At 48.3% G+C, this 26,056-nt stretch overlaps 1 protein-coding gene across 1 annotated transcript in view; it reads left to right on the top strand.

Moving 5' to 3' along the window:
• The first annotated feature begins 540 nt into the window (after nucleotides 1-540).
• ASAP2 (ArfGAP with SH3 domain, ankyrin repeat and PH domain 2) overlaps nucleotides 541-26,056 on the top strand; it is a 129,569-nt gene continuing 104,053 nt past the window's right edge. Inside the window, exon 1 of the mRNA XM_024737737.1 lies at nucleotides 541-586. The gene's annotated coding sequence lies outside the window, so the exon portion shown is untranslated. The remainder of the gene's footprint in view (nucleotides 587-26,056) is intronic.

Here is a 26,056-nt window from a genome sequence, read left to right as displayed (position 1 = left end):
TACCCGTCTCTCCCGATGAGCTGGATTTCTCCAGATGCGGTGTTTCAGTGCCTCGACCTGATGTGTGCCAACTGGAAGTTTTCCTCTTGTGTTGTAAGCAGGGATCTGTCTGTGGCTACAGAGTGACTGATGATGGGATTAATCAGATTAGAGATGGGGCCTGGAGCTTTGAACCTGACTGAGTTAGATGACCTTCCGAACCAAACGGATGGCCTGACTTCATTCGCATGCACCAGGGTGGCCGTGATGGATTGTGCGCCAGGTGCCCTGGACAGAGTTGCTTTCAGAGCGTTGTTATGAGAAGTAGAGGAGCAGCAAAGGCTCTGAGCACAGGAAGAGCACACGCAGTGTGGAATCAGCTGGCCCTTCCTTGGATGGTCTGATTTTACCATGAACTGCTGTTACTTCAGTTCTTGTTATAGGCCTTCCTCGTTCTAACAGAGCCCGGATGTTTTAAATCATCACGCAGTGGCTCTCTTTTGTATGGCCCAAGGCCTTTTGGCAGGCTGATGGGAAAGCTCGGTACATCAGGCAGTGAAATAATAGAAAAATAGGAGAAGCTGAACTTGAGCCGTGGAGAGGACAGGTGAGGCTGCGGTGAGGCTTCCCCGGGGGAGTGGGCACTGGTGTGGGAGGGGCTGGCTGCTGTGACGTGGGGTTGGGCCCAGTGGCAGAATGGTGGGAACGTGTAAGAAGCAAGTCAGGCTGTTCTGTCAGAGCCTGAACCCTGAGGGTGGCCGTGGTGGTGGTACCCGGAGAACGTCGTTGGAGCGTGAGGCCGATGGTGCCCTCCCTCGAATGGCGAAGGCAGTCGGAGGAGGCTAGAACAGAGCTGCTCGACCTGGGCAGTTTTGCCTCCTAGGGGCCTTCTGGCAAGGTCCAGAGATGTGCTTGATTGTTTCATCAGTGGGCGGAGGCCAGGGATGCTGCTGAACACCCTCCTGTGCACAGGGAGGCCCCGGGTGTCACGAGTGCGGCACGAGGAGCCCTTGGGCTGGAAGGTTGTCAAGTACTGGGAGGCTTGGAGGGCGAAGGGGGGACAGTCCTCTGCACCCCAGCTGCTCTTGGCTCTGGTTCCCTCGGGAAAGGAGGGGGAGGGTCTTGGTGGGCCTGAGTTTCTTTTTAAGTTGGACAGGATGAAGATGATTTAGAAATTTTCATACTCTGAAGCTTAATCGAGTGCCGTGAAGTGAAAATCGTGATTTCAGCGAACTCAGGTGTATTAAGTCAGTTGAGACCTTCAAAGAGTGGCGTTAAAATGCCGATCCACTTAAACTCCTGACATGTTCTCATCTCTGCCTGTATTATTTTTTTCTACCCTTTAACCTTATGCCGTGCAGAATGCCAAAGGGTTGGGGTATGGTTTGATAGCTTACTTTTATGATATGAAGATTAATAAAATTAAAACTGCCTTAGTACTGATGTAAAGAGCTTGAATGTAATTTACTTTTATAATTATCTGCCCTTAAAAATCTTAATTCGGTATCTATAAAAATAGGAAGACTTTTCACTGGAAAGGTGAAGGGGAATATAAAGATTGATAGAATAAAAAAAACAAAAAGGCAACCTATTACCCCATTGTTATGTGTGTGTATATATGTATTGGTTGGCCAAAATGTTCATTCGGGTTTTGCCCTAAGATGTTGCGGATGTTTCCATCTTACAAAAAACCTGAACAAACTTTTTGGCCAGCCCAATATGTATGAGAGATACATGACACATTTTACTTTTTTTTTTTTGAAATGCCCTGCCTTTAAAATTTGGAACTATAATTTATTTCCAGCAGAATTAAAATCCATTTTTCTCTTGCTTTTCTTTCTCCTTTCCTGGGTCGGATAAAAGGTGTTCATTTGCTTCTGAGAATGTGTTGACTTCTGGTTTATCTCTTAATTAAAGTTCTGCCATAAGCTGGAGAGCTTAGACTTTATCCTGTTCTTGGTGGGGAGGTGTGGCAGGCTTTTGAGCGAAAGGGCAGGGACGGGGCAAGGTCTGAGTCAGAAAGATCCCTCTGAGGCTGGAAGCGGGGAGACAGGCAGACAGACCAGGGGAGGCTAGTTCCGATTCGAGAGGACGAGTTCTGCGCCTGGGCAGGAGCCAGGGGACAGGGAGGAAATAGGCAGGAGGGACGGACAGGTCTCGGTGACCTCCTGGCCGCAGCGGCTGAGGAAGGGGTGGGAAGTCAGGAAAACACACAAGTTTCTGGCTTGCGTGGGTAGAAGCCTTAAAAAAAAAAAAGGGAAAAATCCCTGTTTTGTACATGCTTTGTTTGTTAATGTTGCTTTCTGGCTTTTGCTTTTCAAAAGTAAGTGAAAATGGAGAAGTTTTAACAATGCCTCAAGTCTTGAGGCTGGATTGAGACCTTTCTCACGTATACTGTGAATTTTTGATAAAAACACACTTGATATCTTTGGGAAGGTTAGGATGATTCTTTTTCCTTCTGCAAGCATTTAGGAAGTATCTCGTCTGTCAACTGTGTGATTGAAAGGCTGGGTTCTGAGCCGCCAGGAAGGATGGGAACCAGTCTTGCTCCTCTGGTAAAAAGCAGGTAGCACGCCGGAGACTCTCAGTATTCTGCCTTTGATTTGGGGAGTGGTTGTCCTGAGGAAAACCAGTGGACGGTCAGATAGTAGTCTTACACCTATTCCAAACTAAAAGCGAGCAGTACGGCGGACAAGTTCAAGGTGAGCGGCATTCTGTGTCTACCATGTGGTCCCACGTGTGTGGTTCTGCGGGCAGGTGTGTAGCTCAGGCGATGTCTCGTGTGGGTGTCTTGCGTGTGCTTTCTGCGGTTTTCCCTCTTCCGCACCTGGGAGGTGGTTCAGTGAGGCGGGGAGTGGGTGGCTCTTGCCTCCGATACTGGGTTTGAATCCAGTTTCCAGCACCCCTGGTATTGCTCCCCAGGAGGCTACCTAGTGACCTTTCACGTGTGCTGTTTACTAACTGTGAACATAAACTACAGGTTCAACTTACACGGTGCTGCTTTGTGCTATTTGTCCAAATTTAAAAAAAAATTCATCTCCTGGTCTCCGGTAGAAACTTCTGTGTTCTCTTGGGCAACTTAGTTAGTCACTCCTTCTTTTTGGAACCTCAGTTTCCTTATCAGTAACACCAGAGAGCTAGACTGGGGCCCCTTGAGATGTGACACTTAGGGTTCTAACATTGCAGGTCTTTGTAAACACACGGACTCCATGCACAGCGTCGTTGGCTGCAGCCACGTTCACCTTACAAAGCTGTGTCTCATCAGGCTGTGTGGAATCTTGATCACTTGGACCTTGTGTGGAAGTTGTTTTATCCCTGAATTACTTAAAATGACTTTCTCAAGAGCATTTTCTGATTTACAAGTCAGAAATTCCTCCTCAAGGCGGGGAAACCACAACGCTTGAAGCATTTCAGGTCTTCTGAGTAGTGTTGTGTTCATGTGGGGAGGAGGGTGCAGGTCTGCAGCCTGCGGGTGAGGAGTGGCCGAGTGTTTCCTGCTGTGGTCTGCGTCATTGTGGTGTAATTTGCGTGTAATAAAATGGACCGATTTTAAGAGTACTATTCAATGAACTCTGACAAATAGTCATTTAATCATCACCACTGCTGTCACTAAAACACTACGATCACCCCCAAAAGTTTCCTCCTGCTTTAAGCTGACTTCTTGGTGGTTCTTGTAACTTTTTTGTAGATTTCTTGGCACCTTCTACACAGATGATCATGTCATCTCTGAATAACAAGTGTTACCTCCTTCCTTTCCTGTTTGCCTTATTTTTCCTGCTTTATTGCACTCCTGGGGGCTCCAGTACAATGTCAAGCAGTCACGGGGGGGAGCGAACATCCTTGCTTGGTTCCTGATCCTAAGGGAAAGCATTCAGTCTTTCATTATAAAATATGACATGGCTGTAGGTATTTTCCGTAAGCCCTTTATCGGGTTCTCTTCTATTTCTAGTTTGCTGAGAATTTTCCGACATGAATGGGTGTTTAATTTTGTCAGATGCCTTTTCTGTATCTATTGAAATGACCATATGGTTTTCCTTTTTTAGCTTGTTAATGTGGTGAGTTACATTACATTTTTAATGCCGTGACTACCCTTTGGTACAGAAGCCTTACCTGTAGGGTAAGCACAGATTTTGTGTCATCATATTGGGATTTGAGGATTAGCTGTACTTCATTTTTTTTTTCTTTTCCATTATGGTTTATTACAAGATATTGAATATAGTTCCCTGTGCTATACAGTAGGACCTTGTTGTTTATCTATTTTATGTATATAGTAGTTTGTATCTGCTAGTCCCAGACTCCTACTTTACCCCTCCCCACACCCCCTTTCCCCTTTGGTAAACATGTTTGTTTTCTATGTCTGTGAGTCTGTTTTGTAAGTTCATTTGTATCATATTTTAGATTCCACATATAAGTGATATCATATGATATTTGTTTTTCTCAATCTGACTTAATCTCTGGGTCCATCCACGTTGCTGCAGATGGCATTATTTCATTCTTTTTTTATAGCTGAGTAGTATTCCATTTGTGTGTGTGTGTGTGTGTGTGTGTATTGTGTATATGTATGTGTATATATACACCACATCTTCTTTATCCATTCATCTGTCAATGGACATTTGGGCTGCTTCCATGTCTTGGCTAGTGTAAATAGTGCTGCTATGAACACTGGGGTGCATGTGTCTTTTGGAATTAGAGTTTTCTCCGGATGTATGCCGAGGAGTGGGATTGCTGGGTCATATGGCAACTCTGTTATTATTTTCAGGAACCTCCAGACTGTTTGCCATAGTGGCTGCACCAATCTATATTTCCACCAACATTGTAGGAGGGTTCTCTTTTCTCCACACCTCCTCCTAGCCGTACTTCGTAATTGTATTATAGTACATTCAGAGTTCTTGACAGCAATGACTCTTCATAAATAGTCTCGCCTGTGGGGTCACATCTGTTTAAGTATAACTCAGTTAACCTTTTTACTATTTCATTGTATTTTGAGTCACATGAAGCCATGTGTGTGGGAAAGAATAACAACATATCTTTCCGTAACCTTTATTCTATGCCAGATACTAGTCTAATATGACCTCTTAATTGCCATGACAACCCAAAGGCATAGGTACCATTTCCTTCATTTTACAAATGAAATTGAGGTCCTGCTTCTTTGAAGGTAAGAGAAGTAATTCCATTTCACCTGACTTTAACTGAGCAACATTTATTTATATGCCAACCATTTGGACCCATATAACTGGTACAAAGCTTTTACATAGGCAGCATCCTCATTTTTTACAGAGGATACTGATGGAGAGGTTGAAGTAACTTTCCCAAGGTCACATAGCTGATGAGAAGCAGGGCTAGATTTGAATCCAGGTCTTTCATTTCCAAGTTGAGTTCTTTTCCCTGTAGTATTACTACTATGGGGGTGGTTTATGGAAAGGAATTAAGTCAGTGTGAAACTAGACTATTTTCTAGAGCAATGTAGCCAAGATTTTCATAGTTTGTCTTCACAAACCTGTCTGAATATCAGGATGAGTATAAGAATACATTTCCAAAACTAAATATTACTAGCTCACATATTTATTTAATGAACAACAATCTTCTTTCTTAATTCAGCATATATCCAGGAAGATATTTTATCAGTATTAAGCAATGATGCTGGTATTGTAGAATTTGGGTTGAACCGTTACGCATGTAAAACATTAACTCTTTATTTGCCTAATAGTTTTCAGTGAGACGTTTTCTGGTAAGCCATCGCCTATTGCCACCGTGTATGCTAAGCCACGGTGTGATTATGAGTTCCTTATGCAAAGCTGGAGGTGGTTTAAGTAAATGCTCATGCCTCAACAAAAATGTGTCCCATAATTTTCCTATTGTGGACACAGCCAACATGTTTTAAGCCCCTGCGTCATGCCAGACACTATGCTAGATCAGGGAAAGGGAGAAGAGAGAAAGAAATGACCTAGGCCTTACAGGATGAATTCAACAGGCAAAAAAAGGACTAAGTAAGGGCCAGCGGACAGAGGATTCCCTGGTGGCATGTGTTAGGATCCAAGTAAGTTTAATGTTTAGAGTAGCATATTAGACAGGTTAAGAACTTTGTTATTGGACAGGCACGTGTGAATTTCAGACCTGATTCTGCTGTTTGGTAGCTTTGTACTTCTGGGCAAGGTGGTTAATCTTTTTTTAGCTCTTGTTTCCTCATATGAAAAAAATGGAGATGAAGGTACAAGGTATATTTCACAGGTGTTCAGTGTGTGTGTGTGTGTGTGTGTGTGTGTGTGTGTTTCTTGTCTTGGAAGTGAGGCCAGAGGTCTGTGTTCTGTGCTGGAATGAAACTTTATTTTTTTGGCCAGACAGTAGTGACAGGCGTTCTGTTTGGCCTGTGACCTCATGGGAGCGTGTTTTGGTGGTTTACAGATAAAATCTAATCTGGCCTGGACCATGGGAAGCGCAGGCTCAGTCCCTTGTTGAGACTGTCAGTTGTTCTTCCAGCACATGGGTCGTGCAAGGTAAATGTTTGTTGAAGCAGTGCACTAAGGTTTTACAGTAACCTCTGGAGATCTGCTTTTCTAAGTCTTTTCTTCTGGGAGGATCAGCCCTTGGGAGATTGGATGCTGCAAACGGTGACTAGTCCCAGCACTGTAGCAGCTGTGTTCAGCCTGGTGGCGATGGGTGCATGGTGTGCTTTCAGCCTGGCCTGGAAGGAACATCTTGTGTTGGAACAGAGTGTGGCTTCTGTTTTCTGAGCCTTCTTTCTGAAGCCTTTGGGGAGAGTAGCTGGTGGCTAGGTCACTATTAGAAGGGGGGGATCCAAAGGCCTGTGCCTCCTTGTAGTTCCAGGATCGATTCAAGGAGAAAATCCACAGTTGGTCACCGTTTTATCTTTTATTTAAATCATTTTTTTCTGTTTCAACTTTTTCTTTTCCTCCCTCGTTTGTGGAGGAAAATTGCCCGCTATGGGGCAGCGTGTTATTGGGGAAGCAGCTTTCGATTGTGTAATGATTGTCAGGTGAGACTGTTACATATGTTCAGACCATTAGGTACGAGACCTTGGTGAGCATTGGCTGCTTGGATATAACCGGGGCACAGTAACATAAAAAACAAATTTTTGCTCATAAAAGATACACAAGCAACCTTGTGTATTTTCTTTATTTTGGCTGACCCTGAATAACGGTTTCAGGTATTATGGAGAGAAGGCATATGGATCGACAAAGGTTTGTACTTCGGCTTCCAACAGCAGGAATGATTTGCCCCAGTGAGCCTTGGAACAATTTTATAATGCACATTTTTTTTTCATAAATTATAATCATAGGTGGTATAGGAACTCAGATGGAAAATGTGACCAAATCAGAGAAGGAACTGTTAAAATGATATTCTTTGAAAAAGCATCTGCTTGCTGTGTCATACAGATGAATTTTAATTAAAATACTTTCAAGATCGAGTTAGGTGGAAAATCAAAGATACAGTATATTTTTCAGGGAGGTAGCGTCCGCTTAGAGGAGCTAAAGCTTGTTTTGTTTGTACCTGGACTAATTTGAGGCAGAATGAATGGATATTATCTAGGTCACTCTGGTGTGTATTCATTCATTCACTTGTTCACTTACTCATCAGACAGTTTGGCTGTATACTGTGCTAGTTGCTGAGAATGGTATAAATATGGACCTTCCAAGATGTAATTAGGAAATAATGTGGTAAAAATAGCCAGCAAAATTGGTTCCCCAAAATAAGTGGTGGTGCACGTGTGTTAGTTTTTATGAAATATGAAGTTTCCTTTTGGGAATTAGTGGGAAAATTGCTTTTACATAAACTCATCATTAAAGAATTTGAAGCTATTGAGGCTTCAACAAGCCATTAAGATTAAGTCAAAATGCTTTGCTTTTGGAATATCTAGGGCCTGTTGATCTACATAGGCAGAGGGGGCTCTGTAAGATCCTGAAATAAAGTTCTAGGGTTTTATGATGGGGCTAGAACAGGGAGCCCTTTATGAGAACACGTTTCTAGCTCCCAGCATGGATTGTGTGGTTAACACTCATGGGAAGGACTTGACAGCACGCTGAGTTGAGGCCCATTTCCTGTTAAGCTCTTTGCCTCAGTGGCTCTGGTCTTTGCTTGGTTGGAGGACAGAACCACTAATGGGCTCTCAGGTGGTGCCACAGTGTAGATGGTGCTTTATGACCGTGTCCTGAATCTTTACCAGGTACCCATTAGTGTTTATAGGAAGAGCAGGGGATGGATTTAACGTGTTCTTATTTACCGTTTAATTGGAATGTGTGACGTGAAGGAAGAACGTGTTCACTGGGTCCTTTGTAAAACGTCATGAACAGCATGGCTTAGACTTGGGTGTTTAGGCTTTCTGCAGAAATAAACTGCTGGTTTTGATGGTGCTTGAGTTTGTTTGCGTTTTGCCAGCATTAAGTGAGCACCTAACTGTGATCTAGAAGGTCAAGGCATAAGTCCTACAGACTGGGACCGGGTGTCAACTTTCGCCTCTTATTGGTAGTGTGGCCTGGGGTAAGTTCACTTTGCTTCGCACTCTGCAGATTGTTGGGAGTTTCGAATGTAATAATGCAGTTAAATGCCTCCTGCGGTATGCAGCCACGGTCAGGGTTCAGTACTAGGTGGTGGTGATAATATCGTTATTAATAGAGATCGCGGGCACTATGCTTGATTTTCGTACAAAGAGCAGGAATCCTCCCAGACAAGAGCTTGGGGTCAGAGGAAGACTAGCACTGCCTTTGCTGGGGAGGCTGTTTTTTTCTAGACCCTTTGATGACTGCGGTGTGGATGCCGAGTTGCTGCCGCTGCTGCCGCTCCTGGACGCCTGGCGGGGGTGGGGGGCAGCTGAAGCGCAGCCGGCCTGCAGGGCCAGTCACTTTATTCAGTGCCGGCTCGGACCCTCACCGTGCTGAGTGTGGAGCGTTCTGTAAAAACAAGCCCCGAGAGATTAGCCATTCATTTATTTTTGGTCGTTTCTTGAAGTAGCGGCAATCACCACCTGTAACGCAGTTGTTACGTCTTTTTTGCACGTGTTGCTTGAATATCACATCTTCCTGACTTCCCTGTCTGAACTAGCACCGCTCTTCACTGTCTCTGTGTTCCTTCAGTCAGAAAATATTTATGGAGCACCTGGGGGAAGCCGGTGGTGCAGCAGTGAGCAGAGGATACAGAAGCCCCTGCCTTGGGGAGCGCCACGATGCTCTTGCTTTGCAGTCGTCACCGTCTGGCGTGCTGTGCCCGGCGCATGCCGCTTTATTTTCTGTCTCCACTGGAACGACACTGGACACTCTGTGGGGTCAGAGACTTTGTTTTGTCTGCCACCAGCTCCCCGGTGCCCTAAGCGGAGCCCGGGACGCGACTGGCTCTTAAGGAATATTTTGTTGCGGCTGTTGAGACCCAGACGCAGGAAGAGCGAGCCCACCTTTGATTACTGAGAGTCGCAACTCTAAGCTAGTGTATAGAGGAGGAAGCTATTTAAGTTCAGTAAAGGACAGGAGGGTCACGTCCCGGGCCAGGAAGGAGCTCTGGTTTGGGCGCCAGGAGACCTAGTTTGGGGGCCTTGGATCTGCTCCTGAGAGACTACTTGACTTTGGGCAACTCTTTACATTTGTGAGGAAAAAACTGGATGAGATTCTCTAAGTCTCTGCAGACCCTTACTCCCTACCCGTTTAAAATGGGCAGACTCAACCGCCTTTTGATGTGTGTGTACCTTTTCAGTAACCCGGATGCTACCCGTTTAAAATGGGCAGACTCAACCGCCTTTTGATGTGTGTGTACCTTTTCAGTAACCCGGATGCTACCCGTTTAAAATGGGCAGACTCAACCGCCTTTTGATGTGTGTGTACCTTTTCAGTAACCCGGATGCTACCCGTTTAAAATGGGCAGACTCAACCGCCTTTTGATGTGTGTACCTTTTCAGTAACCCGGATGCTACTGAGCAGGTGAACTGTGTGAAACTTTTAATCCTTCACCTGTATATAAGGTTTCATCCTGCGTCCAGAATTTTTTAAAGAACTAAAATGCCTTCACCTCAGTGCTTCTTGTACGATATGCCTTCCTCACTTCTCCGTCCTCCGCGCTGCCGATCCTTGTCTTCTTTACATCCCACCATTTAGCCGCGGTGGCCCCTCTGCGTGGGAAAGGCTCATGCCCGGGAGGTTCATGGCTTCTGCACAAGCCTGCGTGCGTGTGTGCAGGACCAGCGGCCAGTAGTGTTTTTAATTGAGGAGAAGGCTCTTCTGTGGGACAGCGGTTTGTCTGTTCACGAGCTGCACGGATCTGGTGTTGAGGTAGCAGCCGCTGGGCGTCTTGATGAGACTGAGCTCTCTGCCCTCAGTTAGGGAGACTCCCCTGCCCTTTGCCGGAGAGGCGCCACCTCGGCAGGGTTCAGGACACCAGACGCCTCCGACGGGGGAGCCTCCGACGGTCCGCTGTCCTCACCCGCACCAGGTGATGGTTTAGCAGTTTGCCTGCCTGATGGGATATTGGCCTCATTGACCTTGTTACCTCATGTGTTACTTGAGCTTTTTGATTCGAGTGCTTCTATGGCTTTGCTGGCTGCTTCCGTCAGAAGGGTTTTTAAGGGAGCATGAGACAGTGCAAGGAACGTGGATGGGCGTTGGTGTTCGCGTTGCAGGGTTCAAATCTCACCGCCACTGCTTACTGGCTCATGTGTTTTTGGTTCTAAAAGCTCAGTCTGGGTCCTCAACTTCCTCATTCTGAAATTTGGGAATGACGCTAAGTCAGTTGTTAAAGGAAACCGTGTTCCTAGAGCACGTGGCCCAGTGCTAGGCACAGAGTGGGTGTTCAGTGAGTGGGCACTATCACTGTTATTTTTTGCACATGCAAACAGTGCCCCTCCTCACACAGCCTCTCTGGTCCAGGAGACTGTCCGTCTCTGGCTCCATTCCCCACTCTCCTCCACACACGCACACTCTGATAACCTTTTTATGGCACATCCCCCAGCTCTTAGGCATAATTATGCCCCACTTATCTAGAGGTCAGACACTTAGCATCTGGAACATATCCAGGAACCGGAGGTCAACGGCAGAGGCCTCTCTCAGCTGCCCTAGGGTCCAGGCCAGAGGGTAGGTGCCGAGGACGGCAGCTGACGGGGAGGGGAGAATACAGCACCAGGGCGGGGCCGCGAGGTGCGGGGGGCCAGTGGTCCTGCTTCCCACGCTGCCCGTCCAGGCTGTCACAGTCCTTGGTGCTCCCAGCGATCCTGAGAATTAAGGCAGAATTGCACTGCCGTCTCTGTTTAAGAAAACAGGACAATATAAAATTTGTTTCTCTGGGATTTCCAACCAAGATGGTTTAAAAAAAAAAAAAAACCTTTGGTATTTTGGTGTCATTTTTTCCCCCCCAGATAATCACTTTATGTAGAACTCTTAATTTTTCAAGTTTGATGAAAATGTTAGACGGTGAGCTATGGGGTCACAGTCCAGGGTGTGAACACCTACCTGCTAGGTGACCCAATGAGAGTTAACTGTTTGAGCCTCAGTTTCTTCTTCTGTAAAATAAGGGTAATACCCCCTGGCTCAGAGGGTCACCAGGAGAATTCGTGAGACGCTGACCGGAAGGCGTCAGCTGCGGGTGCTCGCTGGGTGTGGGAATTTGCTGTTTCCCTGCTGTTCACTCTGTTTCTAGCAATAACATCCCCTTGTGTCTACTAGTCAGTTACTTGGTGAATTTTCCTAGACCGTTTGATATGTAGGTTGTGTACTTCAATTAGATTGTAAGCTCTTGACGGTCAGGCACCCCGTTTTCGACCAGGGGTTTTATCGATAGTGTCTCCTCACCAGAGTGGCCACGGCTGCTGTGGTCACTCCGCCAGGGCCTCAGCATCAGTGTCAAGTGAGACTGGCTCTTGCGTTCATCTGTCACTGAGAGTTCTTCCTGTCCCTGAATCCAGAGGATGAAGTGTGTGTTAAATAATGCTGTCCTTGGACTTTTGTAATCCCCCCACCCCCATGTGCATAGAAGCATAGACTCCTAGAAGTTAGGTCTAGAAGAAACTTCGCTTCAGCATTCCTGTGGACAGTGGCGAGTTCTGCGATGGGTCAGCCCACCCAGGCGGGGGCTCAGAAGCTGTCACTTGGCCAGGGCCACACAGGCAGTTAGTGGTGGAGCCAGGCTGGCCCTTGGGTGTCTGCGTGACCCAGGTTTCTTCCCTCTTTACAGCCGATGGGGCCTAATGCCTTGTTCTTTTGCTGTGAAGCTTTGGTCTCAAAATCCTGCCCTGAGAGGACCTTAAATGTGGAGTGAACTTGGTCTGTACACTGGGGTCTGTGGCTTAGCCCTGCCCCTGAACCCTCTCTCTGTCTGCCCCGTCTGCCCTCGTGTCTCCCAAGTGGGTGGCAGAGCTTTCCTCATGTAGCAATTTTCATTTCTGTGATGATTATGGTGTCTAAAGGGTTTTATACTTATAAACTGGAACCACACATTTAGACTGTCCTTGTACTCAGATGGGGAGTGATTTGAGGGGATGTCATAAGGCCGTGTCTGCCGCACACACTCCCCTAGGGCCCTGCCAGGAGTGTCCTCTGGAAGGACCTTGCCGAGATCATGTGGAGAATTCCTGGGAAGGAAATGACAGGTGTCACGTGGACTGTACGTCGGGCCTTCACGGGATGGAGCAGCGCAGGCGGTGCCGTGGAGCCCAGAAGGTGGACGCTGTGTGAGGCTGGAGCCCGTGGGCTGAGTCGAGCTGGCTGTGCTGCTTCTCTGCAGGGGATGCCGGAGGGCCCTGGTCACAGAGGGGTGCCCTGGAAACCACTCTGCCGACCTTCTGGGTTCTTGTTTGGGCTGGTTGTGCTCGTGGTCTGTGAAGAGAGCGCAGGCACGTCAGGCTGCGCACCATGGTGGGGGGAAGGCCGGAGTCGGGGGTCACATCCGAGTTTATATCTCTTCCCTTCTGTACTGTTTTTCTTACTTAGAAATTTTACTTCATCTCTTGAGCCTCAGTTTCACCATCTGTAAAATGAGGGAAATGGCACCTATGCTAACTGCCTTCTAGGGTTGTTATTGAAGTTGAAATGGTACACGTGGTCTTCTTGGGGCTGAAACTCCTTCCTCATCATTTTTAGCATTTAGCATGCTGCCTGACACAGTGGGCATTTAAGGTTTGTTGAATAGCATTCTGTAATCTGTAAGGTATGCTACACACATGGTAGTTGTTACTAATAACTCAGCTTGTGGTGTTTGACCACAGACATTAGGGGCAGGGGGAAGGAACAAGAAATCCAAAGCAGGCTCATTGCGCCGTCGTTTCTAGAACCTTGGAGTTCTGGCAACGCCCAGAGCCATGCACAACTGTGGGGATGTCAGACCCGGGGCCCCGTGCAGCGATCAAGGCCTCGGTCTTAATCACGTAACAAGCTCTGGAATGCATAAAGTGGTTTCCCATTCCACAGTTGGTATAAAAGGATGGGGGACACGTTGCCTGGCCCCCAAGAAGAATACAGTGTGGTGGGGTTTTGTTTAAACTGAGTCCACAGATAGCCATCAGACACAGTTGAAAGCAGTCAGCGCCTAAGAGAGGAACAGGGGTGGGCTGTGGTGCTCAGGACCTATAAAATCAGAGCCAGGATGGAGGGGCCGCCTCTCCGCCTCTGAGATGTTGCATCTCTTCCAGTTAACCTGGCTCATAGGATCAAACAATAACTGCTGGAGGTGAAAGGGGCCATAGAGATTAAATCATATGCAGCCATCTTGGGCCATCCATGAGCAAAGCACCGAGCCCAGCATTGTAGGGGTCAGAAGTAGGTAAGACACGTGCCTTACCCTCAAGAAACCTGGCATCTAGTGGGGAAGACAATTTTTCACCAATGAACAATAAAACAAGGCAGGGTGAAGGTAGGTTTTCTCCAAGAGGTAGGATCAGGGATTTGGGGAGAACGGGGGGATGGGAAGGCTTCTCAGGGAGGGTGGCACCTTGGTGGATTCTGAGGGCTCTGAAGGATTTTAATAAGAGGACAGTGGGGGAGTGGGGCAGGCAGGAACACCCACGGCTCTTCAGGGAACAGTTGTCCGATAGGAACAGGGTGTGGAGGGTTGATAAAGCGATTGTGGAGATAGAGGCAAAAGAGGGACGTGGTCAGATGGTGGGAAGCAGCTCTCTTTGTCATCACAGAGTTTTATTCTGTGAAGGGATGTGAGCCCTGTGGCTTTTCACCAAGTCACTTATTTTGAAGAGAAAGGAGCCGAGGTCCTGAGAACTAGGCTGAGGGTGAGAGGGGACCTGACTCCCACCTCCTGTGCTCGGGGCACTCTGCAGGGGGCAGGCAGGGGGACACTGCCTTCCTGGTGGGTGCTGAAAGCACGGTGCTGCAGGGCCCTGGGCAGAGAAGTTCTCAGAAGAACCGCTTGTCCTCAGTATCTGCTGAGTGGGTTTCGTCTGTTTAATGATTAGAGGTAACATGTGCATTTTGTCCTTGACACCTCACCTGATTTTCCCTTTCCCCCCGTCCCAGCTGGTGAGTGCTGGGATTCGGTGACCCGTGGGAGGAGGTGAAGGGAACAGTGGGGGCGCCGACCTTGTTGAATTTGTGGGGACGGACGTCTCTCCTGGGGACCTTCAGCTTTGTGACGGAGAGTAGGGTGGCTGGGAGATTAGCCGCTGCCTGTCCAGTAAGGGAACTGGCAGGGAGGAAGCCTGCACCTAAGAGGACCGCGGACGGGCCTGGGCTGAGCTGAAGGACTTTAGGAACAGGAGGTGCGAGAGGCAGCATCTCTCATTTTTTCCTTTCCTTTAAAAAAATTTTTTTCCCAGAAATTAACATATGTAGTTCATCGAGTTTCTTTCATCAGTTTTCTGTAACGAGCCAGACCACGTGCTTGGGACATACTGACAGGGAGACGTTTGAGTGTAGCCTGCAGAACACATCCCTCAGGGAAGGGCTGGAAGCAGAGCCGTACTCAGTGTGAGACAGCCAGTAATGCTCCCTGCATAGACGCTGACCAGCGCTGTTGTTGCGAGCGGGCATTGGGGCAGGTGGGGCAGACAGATGCCCGAGGCCATGATGCTGGACCTGCATTCGAGTTTAAGTAATTGAGGAACCGGTGAATACAGAGAAATCTATCTTAACGGCCTTTGGAAGGTACTTGATGAGTTGAGGCATCATGCAGTCCTGCATCAGCTACCCCGAGCTTCCGTAGTTCACTCCAGCCCTCAAAAGGATCCTGTGCTCCACTCGGCCTCAGTCTGTCCTCAGGTAAACCGTGGTGTTTAATAGTGTCCTGAGAGTGAAGGAACAGTCACGAGGGAATCCAGAGGCCAGACATCTAGGGACTTGAACATTGTTTTTCAAGTTAAGGGACTGAGAACAGCCATTTGAAAGAAATAAATGGGACGGAAAGTTAGGAAAGAAACATAGTCAAGTTTTTGTGTTATTGTTTTAGTTGTAAAAATCAGCTTAACTGAGGTATAATCCACATAGAGTAAAATTCACCAGTTTTAAGCGTGCAGTTCAATGAGTTTTGTCACGTGTATCAGTCATATAACCGCCACTACAGTCATAATAATAGGAGTCCCGTCACCTCGTGCCCCTCTGAGGTCAGCCCTCCAGTTCCTCCTCTCCTGGCCCTGCACAGTCATCGATGTGCTTTATGTCACTATAGTTTTGTCTTTGGTAGAATTTCATATAATTTTGAAAACAAAACAGAATCACACGGCATGTAGCCTTTTGTGTCTGGCTTTGTGTGTGTGTGTGTGTGTGTGTGTGTGTGTGTGTGTGTGTGTGTGTGTGTGTATACATGTTTATTTTATTTCTGGCTGCATTGGGTCTTAGTTGTGGGATCTTCGTTGAGGCACGCAGGCTCTCTAGTTGTGATGCACGGGCTCCAGGGTGCGTGGGCTCTGTAGTTGGCGGCACGTTGGCTCTCTCGTTGAGGTATGCCAGCTCAGTGATTGTGGTGCGGGCTTAGTTGTCCTGTGGCATGTGGGATCTCAGTTCTCTGGCCAGGTATCGAACCCGCGTCCCCTGCACTGGAAGGCGGATTCTTTACCACTGGACCGCCAGGGAAGTCCCTCTCCCTGAGATTTTGATTTGTAGTTCTCTGATAATGATGTTCAGCATCTTCTCATGTCCTTATTGGCCACTGTATAGCTTCTTTGATCTATATGTGGGTACTTACACCATGTAAGTTGGTTATCTTCAGTGTTTACTCTTGTTAAAAAGTTTTCAAAAGCCAAGATTTACACTATAATGTTTGCATCTCCTAGCAGTGTGGTGATATACCTGGAACATTTTGAACTCTTGATGAGGGGTGCAAATTCACTTATTTATTTGTGTGCCTGTCGGTAGGGAGCTCGGCAGGTGTTGAGGAAGACTCTCATAAGCTGGCATTGCTCCAGTGACGTAGCTCTACAGTGATACTGTTTTTAGTGCTGTTTAGATGAAGGAACTCGTGTGGACCCGGATTCATGGAATGACCGTTGCAGGCAGCCTTCCTAATCAACGACACGTTTACAGATCAGACAGGTTCGCGGAGAAGGCAGGAGGAGAAGAGCTGTTTTAGGGTCCCTGGAGAAGCGATTGTCCTGGCAGCACAATTAATTCATTTAGTGAATATTTATCGAGTGCTAGCTATGTGCTAAGCATGCTCTGTGGTGATCAAGATAGAAAAAAATAGCACAGCAGCACAGGCACCAGGATGTTAAAGTTGGTGTTCGGGGCGTGTGTGTGTGTGTGTGTGTGTGTGTATGTGCGTGCATGCCTGGGCCACCTTTAGTTGAACGTCAGGCAAAGCAGCAGGCAGCCGTGCAAGAAGAAATTAGTGTTCCACCCATGATGCCATGGTAATATTGACATGGGTTTAGTGTTACTGTAAGTTTCAGGTGCTTGTTGTCTAACATATCTGAGATAAGGAGGGCAAGAAGATATTAGATGCTGTCAGTGATAGAGAGTTGAAACAAATTTCGTACTATTTCAGAGCTTTTGAATTAGTTTAAATAAAGAATATCTTGGCCTGTTTTTTAAAAATGTTTCCGACCATCTGTTTCTATTTATATGTGCAGTTCAGAGTTTTCTCCATCTTGTAACTGAAAGAATACTGACGTGCAAGTACAGGCCACCGGCATCCGCACGGCGTATTTCCAATGAATGAAAACAGCCTCACGGTTTCGTTGACCCCGTTTATAGGATGTGATGGTATATATTTGAGCAATTTGTATTCTAGTAAGATACCTTTTAAATCTACTCTAAGAAGCCATTGAACGAGTGAGTGGGACACATCGTGACTGTCCCTTGGCGATTGTCCTGCCCTGCCCAGACCTGCTTGTTTGACTGTGTCATCTGCCTGCCGGGGGGCTCCTCCACCTTCTCACAACTGCCACTGTCTCCAGGGTGTGACTGTGTTTACCTTCCGCAGGAAGCCTTTCCCTGTTAGCCGGGCTCGATGATGAGTGTGTTTTAGTCCATGTTCGTGGAGCGTTTACAGGTGTCAGGCACTGTGCTGGGTGTGGAGATTCAGAGATGAGAAGTCAGGGGTCCTGTCCTGGAGGAGCTGCTAGGCCTGGCTTTATTCCCTGGGGCTTCGTTTCTGAGAGATCCCAGTTGCCTCAGGAAATGTTAAGGCTTTGAAAGCAGGGACTGTTCTTGCAGTGGTATGAACCAAATCTCACACAGCGATGTGAACAGAATAGCTGCTTAATAAGCTTTATGCAATGGCTGCAACTTTAAAGAAAAACTTTCCCCTCAAATGAAAACTGCTTTATTTTCTTGGTTTGTTGTTTCTTGACTTTTTAACAGTTGTTTACCTTGAACAGACTAAGGAAACAGCACATGATGTCAGAAAGAATAACAGGCTAAGATACCGTCAAAGTATTTTTTTTGAACTAAAAGAAATTACAAAGGTGGCATCTTGGTTTTATCATTACTTCTGTGGCCTTGTTATGATAATACTACCTGTGTTTGAGGATCACCAGCCATAGTATATGTAAAAGCACTTTGTGTTGAAAGTGCTGTACAGATGTGAGACATTTAGTATCACTCCCACCGGCAACACGACTGCTGGTATCTCCACGTTGGTATTTTGACCTTCTGGTAAGTTGTACTGACACACACTTTACATTTCTTCCTATTGTGAGAAGTCCAAGCCAGGGAAATACAAAATTTTTAGTTAAAAATTACCTTTTTCCATTACCAAATATTTGTTTTTACGTTTGGAATAGGACTGATTATTCCCAGTGTTAATAGCTAGTCATTAATTGATTCTGTTGAGAGTCTTGGGCAGGATTCTTAGTTACCCTGGAAAATTAATCCATTACGTCACATGTATTTGAATACAATTGTAGTCCCTCCTTGGAAAGATAGATGAAATGCAAACTGTCTTAAAGACAGTAGTTGCACAGAATTTTACGTCTGGCACCTCGGAGGAGAGGTGACTCGTCTAAGGCTACAGTATGAGTAGGTGACAGAGCTTGGATGGTGCCTTTTGCCGGCCACCATGCTCACCCCTTGTTTTGCACAATCCATCATTCCAGTCACTGTGATAAATGGAGACCTTCCCAGATGCCTGGGCTGCGTGGCTTCGACCAGCAGAAAGAACATCTGTGTACTCTTGGAGCTTCCTCAGGTTTCTTAAGAAACAGTACATTTGTATCTCTGCTTTTTTTGAAAGATAGTAAATACTTTGCGTATTAGCTTTAAAGCAGATAGCAGTCTGGTCTGAGAAACGCAGAAACCATGTCTGCTGTGAGACACTGCACCACTGCATGCAGTGTCTGTTTTCAGGACTCCGCATTAGGAGTTCCCTGGGGATTGCAGCACGCAGCGGGCACGTGTCCTGTCAGAGGGGCGGGGTCTGCCGTGTGGCCCCCCGGTGCGGGCCGGAGGGGGCCTCTCCCCTAGGCAGAGGGAACCAGCCCCTTGCTCTCCCTCTTGTTCTGTTACTGGGGTTTAGAGTTTTCTTTTCTTTGGATGGAGAACAAAGAGAATAAAACGAATGGTCAAGAGCCCTTCCTTGGGGAGAAATACTCACATCCCCAGATGCTGAAAATAGACAGCCTTTAATGACCCTCAGAAGCCGCGTCAGCCAGCTGAGAGCTACTCTTGCCTTTGGCTGCCCGTCCCGCCCTCCCCCGCTGCCCCTCAGTGACAGGGACCTGCCCTCCCCGCCCCCTCCCCGCCCCCATGTCCAGCCTCATCCTGCCGCCTTGCCTGGCCCTGTGGCCTGCTCTTCCTGCCGGGCTGCTCGCTCCTCTGGAATGTCACCCTGTCTCGCTTCCCTTACCTGGCCAGTCCCCCATTTCTGTCCACGCCACGGCTTCAGCTCCGCACCTTCTCCCCTGCTTCCCAGCGGCTCCTCTTCTCTGGTCCCCGCTTTGCTCCCCGCTGGGCGCTGTTTGTGGATGCCCGGCCTTCCGACCCCGTGGAAGCAGTCTTCTGTGCGTGTGTTTAGCGGAGGATTCGTTTCTTTGAATGAGCTCTTCTGATGCCCGGCGTGTGAAGCGGCCCTGCCATGCTCCAGGCTGCGGGTGCCGATGCCGAGCTTCCCCAGACCATCTTCTCGGCTCTCGCACCCCTGAAGCATTCTGCGCGGCCTGGGTTAAACGGAGCAGGAGTGTGGGGCCCGGTTCTGCAGGGCACGGGAGCGGTGGGCACCTGGTGTAGACCACTCTAGGCTCCCTGGTGCCGGGAGCCCCATGTACAACGCCAGGGCTCGGGGCGGGCTTGATGCTTTCGCACCTCTGGGCTCCTCCAGCTTCGCTCCCAGCATGTGTGTCTAGTGTACGTCCAAGCTCTGTCCATCTCTTCCCGCAGATGGCCACCCTTTGAGTCTAGGGTGGGGCACCCTGGGGAAGAAGCCCACTCAGACCAAGGCTGTGGATGCAGGGTCCTGGGGGGCTGGGTATCCGCAGTGCGGTCTGGGGGTTGGCGTGGGCTCCCGGTAGGTGCGCCCCCTTGGCCCCTGTTGTTCTCACCGTATGTGGACAGGGCGCGGCCGCAGGGGAGCTGGAGCAGGCCGCTCCAGGGTAGCCACCAGGTCCAGCGGCAGCCGTGGGTCTGTGCCAGTCAGTGACCAGCCGCGCTGCTGCCTGCTGTGCTGTGCTGTGCCAGCTGCCGGGGTGGTGGGAGGGGAAGGGTCCTCAGGTCGACGCGGATGCTCTCCAACTGCTAGGCAGTGCTCACCCGTGTGGTGTAATCTTCACAGTCGCCATATCGAGTAGACGTTGTCGCCCCATTCTAGGGATGTGGAAGCTGAGGCCCAGGGATGGAGTCATTCGTGTGTGGAGATGCGGGAATTAAAGCCCAGCTCTGTGTGCTCAGCCATGCTCTCTACTCCAACGGTGCTCTCACAATAAGCCGGGCTCACGAGGATGAAGTGGGGTGCAGGGTGCGTGGTCTGGGGCAGGAAGATGCCTGGGTGGTTCCCATGCGCGCCTGGCCTCCCCAGTTTATCTTTCTCTCCCCCCATTCCTGCACTACTTGAATTGCAGAAAAATAAAAGGTTAGTTCCTAGACGTGCAGCCTTGGGGATCGGCGGGGCGTGTGGATGGAGGACAGGCGCCGAGACTCTGGGGGTAAAGCAGGAGGGGCACCACGGGATCCAGGTAGCACGTTGGCCTTATTTGCATTTTCACCTCCTTCTTTCAGAAACCTCCCTCTGCTGTATTTAGAGGGTGGCTCTGTGTGTGGCAGGCAGCTTTGGGGCCTCAACAAGCCTGCTGGCTCCTTCTTTCCTCTGGTCTCCCTTCCTCACTCTGGGTTTCCCTCCTCCCTACTTTCCACTCCATCGCAGGGCAGGGCTCCAGGTCTTTGGGATGGGAGGCAGGAACCAAGAAGTGGAAGATCAACACATGGCAGGCTAGCCATGTCTTATCTAATCTTCCTCTTGAAGAGCTCAGGAGTAGATTGTGTAACCCTGGGGAATGCAGATGGTGGCAAATCCGCCACCGCCTTCATTACCCACGCCCTCGGCCCCTGGGAAGATTCTGAAGCCCCAGGCTGGTTACACAGGTAGTCTGGGCAGGTGTGCCCATGCACCTGGATGAGCTTAGTGGAAAGGGGCTTAAAGGAAGCACAGGGAGTCGTGTGTAAGGGGCGCTCTCCTCGTCCAACTTAAGAGTGCGGCCCTTTGTGAGCAGAGGGTGGGCAGAGCTTGGTGTGGTCCCTGCAGGTGTGAGAGCAGCCAGCCCGCCTAGAGGCCTTGCTTTGTGAGTGGGGTTCCTGATGCCTGGGGGTCTGTGCGGGGCGGGGACAGACTGATACCAGGTGCCCACCACCCCCTTGCACTTCAGACCTGGGATTCCACACTCCTCTCCCTAAACGTTAAAGCTGATATGGCCCAGAGCACCCTATGCTACCACTAGTCATGTGGCCCTGCCTTTGTCGTGATACCCATTTAGAGTCAGAAACACACCAGGGAAAGTTTTGGAGAATTTAAAGTGATGGAAGGAAACGGATGCATGTGGAAGTGAAAGGCTGGCAAGAGCTACAAAAGTGTTTTTTTCTGAGTTATTTCTGCATGTTATCATAACCATTATCAGACCTGAAAATATTTATCCTATTGATTGGGACAGTACTGGGGTGATGGTGTTTCCGAGCAGCTACCTTACTTGGTCATAAGTGTGGTGTAGTTTTAGACCCTCTGAGAGCCGGAAGACACTGACAACGGCTACTGATTATTGAGTGCCTGCAATATGCCAGACCCTGTATATGTTGATGACCTTATCCTAGGAGGCAAATATTATTATTCCCAACTTACAGATGAAGAAACCGAGTCAGGGAGATGAAGTAGTTTTCTGAGACTGTGCTGCTAGTAAGTGGAGCCTGGCTGTCCAATTCTAAAGCCAGTGATTTCTAACTTCTGCACTATTCTCCAACAGGACAGCACTGAGGGGCCAGAACTAAGATCCCATTCTGTTGGGTTCTTTTCTTTCTGGTGTCTTCCTGTAGGTGACATCGTGGACTTAGAGACGTGGGTGTTAGGAGGGGATTAGGAGATTGAATGGGATGATGGGTTTTCCCATTTTCAATGCATGCGTTGCTTTAAGTCTGGTCAGTTACGAGATGCACTTTTTGAAAGAATATATAAGACACAAATGTGGCAGCCAGTTGACCTCAGGAAGGCCCCCGTCGAGGGCCCAGTGGGAATGGTGGGGCTCAGTGTGCTAGATGGGGTGAGGGTAGGGACATGGCCCACAGAGTGGATGTGGTTGGCGGAAGTCTCACTTCGCTCTCCTCGTCTGCGTGTGGGGCTTGGAAAGAAAACGGCCATCTCCAGCCTTCTCCCCCCTGTTTATGTTACCAAAGTGGAGTTCATGTGGCTTGAGCCTCGTTTCCTGGGGAAATCAGCCTGGCTTGTGATTACGTTGTCCTCTGGGACTGGGGCAGATGTGGAAGGCTGGCCTCGCTCTCAGCTGAAGGTCTCCTTCCCAGCCTCTTCTGCATCACCAGGCCTGCGGTGCTGCATCTGGCGCAGCGCCCGCACCGCCTCCCTCCCACTTCCTGCCAGGGGTGTGTTAGCACCTTCTGGGATAAGGTCCATTCTGTTTGTGATTAGTCTCCTGAGATCACCCGTTTCCTGCTTGCATCCAGGCTCTCGTCAGCCCCAGGGAGCAGAGCACTATGGGAGGGTCGGGGGACCCAGGCCAGGCCCTCCCCCTGCCCTTCGTCTCCCCGGGAACAGGGCACCAGGGCCGGGGAGGCTGGGGGTGCCTTTCTTTGCTTCTGGTGGGTTGTAGCTGTTCTGCCAAAATTTGCCTTTCCCTTTTCAGCTCCCCCAGATCTCCCAGTAGCTTTCCCCCCTAGTAAAAATCAGGACGTGAAGCATTTTTATAAAGCTGGCAGTCACATCATCTGTAGGAAACGTAGGAAACGTTTCTCTACTTTAGTGATCTAGCGGGGGCTGTGTTGGGGGCTGACCTCTCCAGGGAGAGGGTCCGTGGGGTGCCTGTGGGTACTTGGTTCTTCAACTTTACTTACCTCAGGGCTCTCCTTTGTTAACATGGGCATTTGTACATAGTCTGCGTTCTTTCTGCACTCCACGTTTTCACGTAGTGTGACCCAGCGGGCATCGGTGATACTAACAACTGTCTGGACTTGAATCGTAGGAGTGCCCTATAGTTTGTGTGGTTATTCTCCTAGGTTAGGCATTCGGGGCTCTTTCCCATTTTTTCTCAGCAACATCTACATCCTTAAACATAATCTACATCCCTAAACATAATCTAATTTTGTCTATTTTTATTTTTTAAAATTAATTTATTTATGGCTGCATTGGGTCTCCGCTGCTGCGCGCAGGCTTTCTCTCGCTGTGGCGAGCAGGGCCTACTCTTCGTTGAGGTGCGCGGGCTCCTCATTGCGGTGGCTTCTCCTGTTGCGGAGCACGGGCTCTAGGTGCGTGGGCTTCAGTAGTTGTGACTCGCGGGCTTAATTGCTCCGCGGCATGTGGGATCTTCCCGGACCAGGGATGGAACCCGTGTCCCCTGCATTGGCAGGCAGATTCTTAACCACTGCACCACCAGGGAAGCCCCATAATTTCGTCTGTTTTTTTAAAACAACTTTATGGTATCATAGTGCACGTTTACTTTTGCAATCCTTTGTTAACATGGGCATTTGTACATAGTCTGCGTTCTTTCTGCACTCCACGTTTTCACGTAGTGTGACCCAGCGGGCATCGGTGATACTAACAACTGTCTGGACTTGAATCGTAGGAGTGCCCTATAGTTTGTGTGGTTATTCTCCTAGGTTAGGCATTCGGGGCTCTTTCCCATTTTTTCTCAGCAACATCTACATCCTTAAACATAATCTACATCCCTAAACATAATCTAATTTTGTCTATTTTTATTTTTTAAAATTAATTTATTTTTGGCTGCATTGGGTCTCCGCTGCTGCGCGCAGGCTCTCTCTAGCTGTGGCGAGCAGGGCCTACTCTTCGTTGAGGTGCGCGGGCTCCTCATTGCGGTGGCTTCTCCTGTTGCGGAGCACGGGCTCTAGGTGCGTGGGCTTCAGTAGTTGTGACTCGCGGGCTTAATTGCTCTGCGGCATGTGGGATCTTCCCGGACCAGGGATGGAACCCGTGTCCCCTGCATTGGCAGGCGGATTCTTTACCACTGCGCCACCAGGGAAGCCCCCCAATTTCGTCTGTTTTTTTAAAACAACTTTATGGTATCATAGTGCACGTTAACTTTTGCAACTTGCATCTTTAATACTTTTGTGAAGTTTCATTTGTGTTCTGGGTGGGTAAAGATTGTTCATCTCCATTGCTGTGTAACGTTCTGTTATGTGAATACACAACAGTTCATCTATTTTCCTGTTGACAGGCATTTGGGTTTGTCCAGTTTTCAGCTACTTGGAAGCGTGTCATGAACATCGTTGTATGTATCTTCCGGTGCAAATATTCACATACTATGAGTAACTTCAATATTATTAGGTAATACCAAAGTGTGTCCGTGTTTGTCCTTAGGCACCCGTTTCGCACAGCTGTGATCTAGCTTGGCTATTTATTTGATCTTAATTCTTCATGACACCTGCTGTTCTCTGGGCCTCTGCTTTATTCCCAGGAGGAGGTCGATCCATTATTGCCCTCACTTTAAACCGAGCCTGCAGGCCACATTGCATTTCTGTGCTTCCCAAAAGTGGTCTGGAAATATTTGACACTGTCGTTACCATTCTCTGTTACTTCAAAAGTTAAGTCAAATGTGCACTGAGGCAAAGCCACCATCTAAATATCTGTATGACTTTCTTGGCAAAGCTGTCCTTGGGGCACAGGTCTGGGCATTGTTTTGTTATTTGGTTTTCTGTCATTTCTTCTCCATTTGGCCTTTCATGCAAGGAACGAGGGGAGAGGAGATGGGACAGTCATGGGTCGTGGCCCAAATGGGGAGGCCTGTGGTCAGCTGTCCTCTTGTCCCCTCCAGGGCAGAATCTCTGGGTTCCAAGAATAAGCCAGGCCCTCCCCACCCTTGCTGGCCCAAATTGTGACCTTAGGGTGCTAGGGACCAAGCTGGCCCTGTGTTGTCGCCTCTAGTCCAGGGCAGGAGCAGCAGGGCTGGCTGACGGTGCAGGAGGAACGTTTGTGTGGATCCTCAGGTCAGGGGTCAGCAGACTTTGTCTGCAAAGGGCCTGATATTAAATATTTTAGGCTTTGTGGGCCTAAAATATTTAGGATTTTCAGGTCTTGAGGCAAAATTATGTACATCCTTACATAATAAGAGAGAAAAGAAATTTCCACAAATTTTTTTAATGAAAATTAAAATATAATAATGATAGTAATGGAGTATAATCTTTTTGGTAATGCAGGTCTACTAAGAAGAGTGGAATTTTTTTTTAAATATCTTTATTGGAGTATACTTGCTTTACAATATTGTGGTAGTTTCTGCTGTAAAACATAGTGAATCAGCCATATGCGTACGTATATCCCCATATCCCCTCCCTCCCCTCTAGGTGGTCGCAAAGCACAGAGCTGATCTCCCTGTGCTATGCAGCTGCTTCCCACTAGCTATCTATTTTACATTTGGTAGTGTATAGATGTCAATGTTACTCTCTCACTTAGTCCCAGCTTACCCTTCCCCCTCCCCGTGTCCTCAAGTCCATTCTCTACGTCTGCATCTTTATTCCTGTCCTGCCCCTAGGTTCTTCAGAACCATTTTCTTCTTTTGTTAGATTCCATATATATGTGTTAGCATACGGTATTTGTTTTTCTCTTTCTGACTTACTTCACTCTATGTGACAGACTCTAGGTCCATAGAAGAGTGGAATTCTTTCTGGGGGGATGACATTTCTCTCTCTTTTTTCATTATTTATTTGTTTATTTGAAGTATAGTTGATGTACAAACCTTTCTCTCTTTTTTTTTTTTTTTTGCGGTACGCGGGCCTCTCACTGCTGTGGCCTCTCCCGTTGCGGAGCACAGGCTCCGGACGCGCAGGCTCAGCGGCCATGGCTCACAGGCCCAGCCGCTCCGCGGCATGTGGGATCCTCCCAGACCGGGGCACGAACCCGTGTCCCCTGCATCGGCAGGCGGACTCTCAACCACTGCGCCACCAGGGAAGCCCCAAACCTTTCTCTTAATTGGTTGTTCAGAGTTAGTATTCTCCATCACCCCATCATCACATGGATTGGAAATATTCATCTGTACAGATCCTTAGTG

The sequence above is a fragment of the Neophocaena asiaeorientalis genome, unplaced genomic scaffold (genome assembly GCF_003031525.2).
Source record: "Neophocaena asiaeorientalis asiaeorientalis breed wild unplaced genomic scaffold, Neophocaena_asiaeorientalis_V1.1 scaffold396, whole genome shotgun sequence".
Lineage (NCBI taxonomy): Eukaryota > Metazoa > Chordata > Mammalia > Artiodactyla > Phocoenidae > Neophocaena > Neophocaena asiaeorientalis.
The sequence above is the reverse complement of the archived record's forward strand: the minus strand, read 5'-3'. Positions and strand labels throughout refer to the sequence as shown.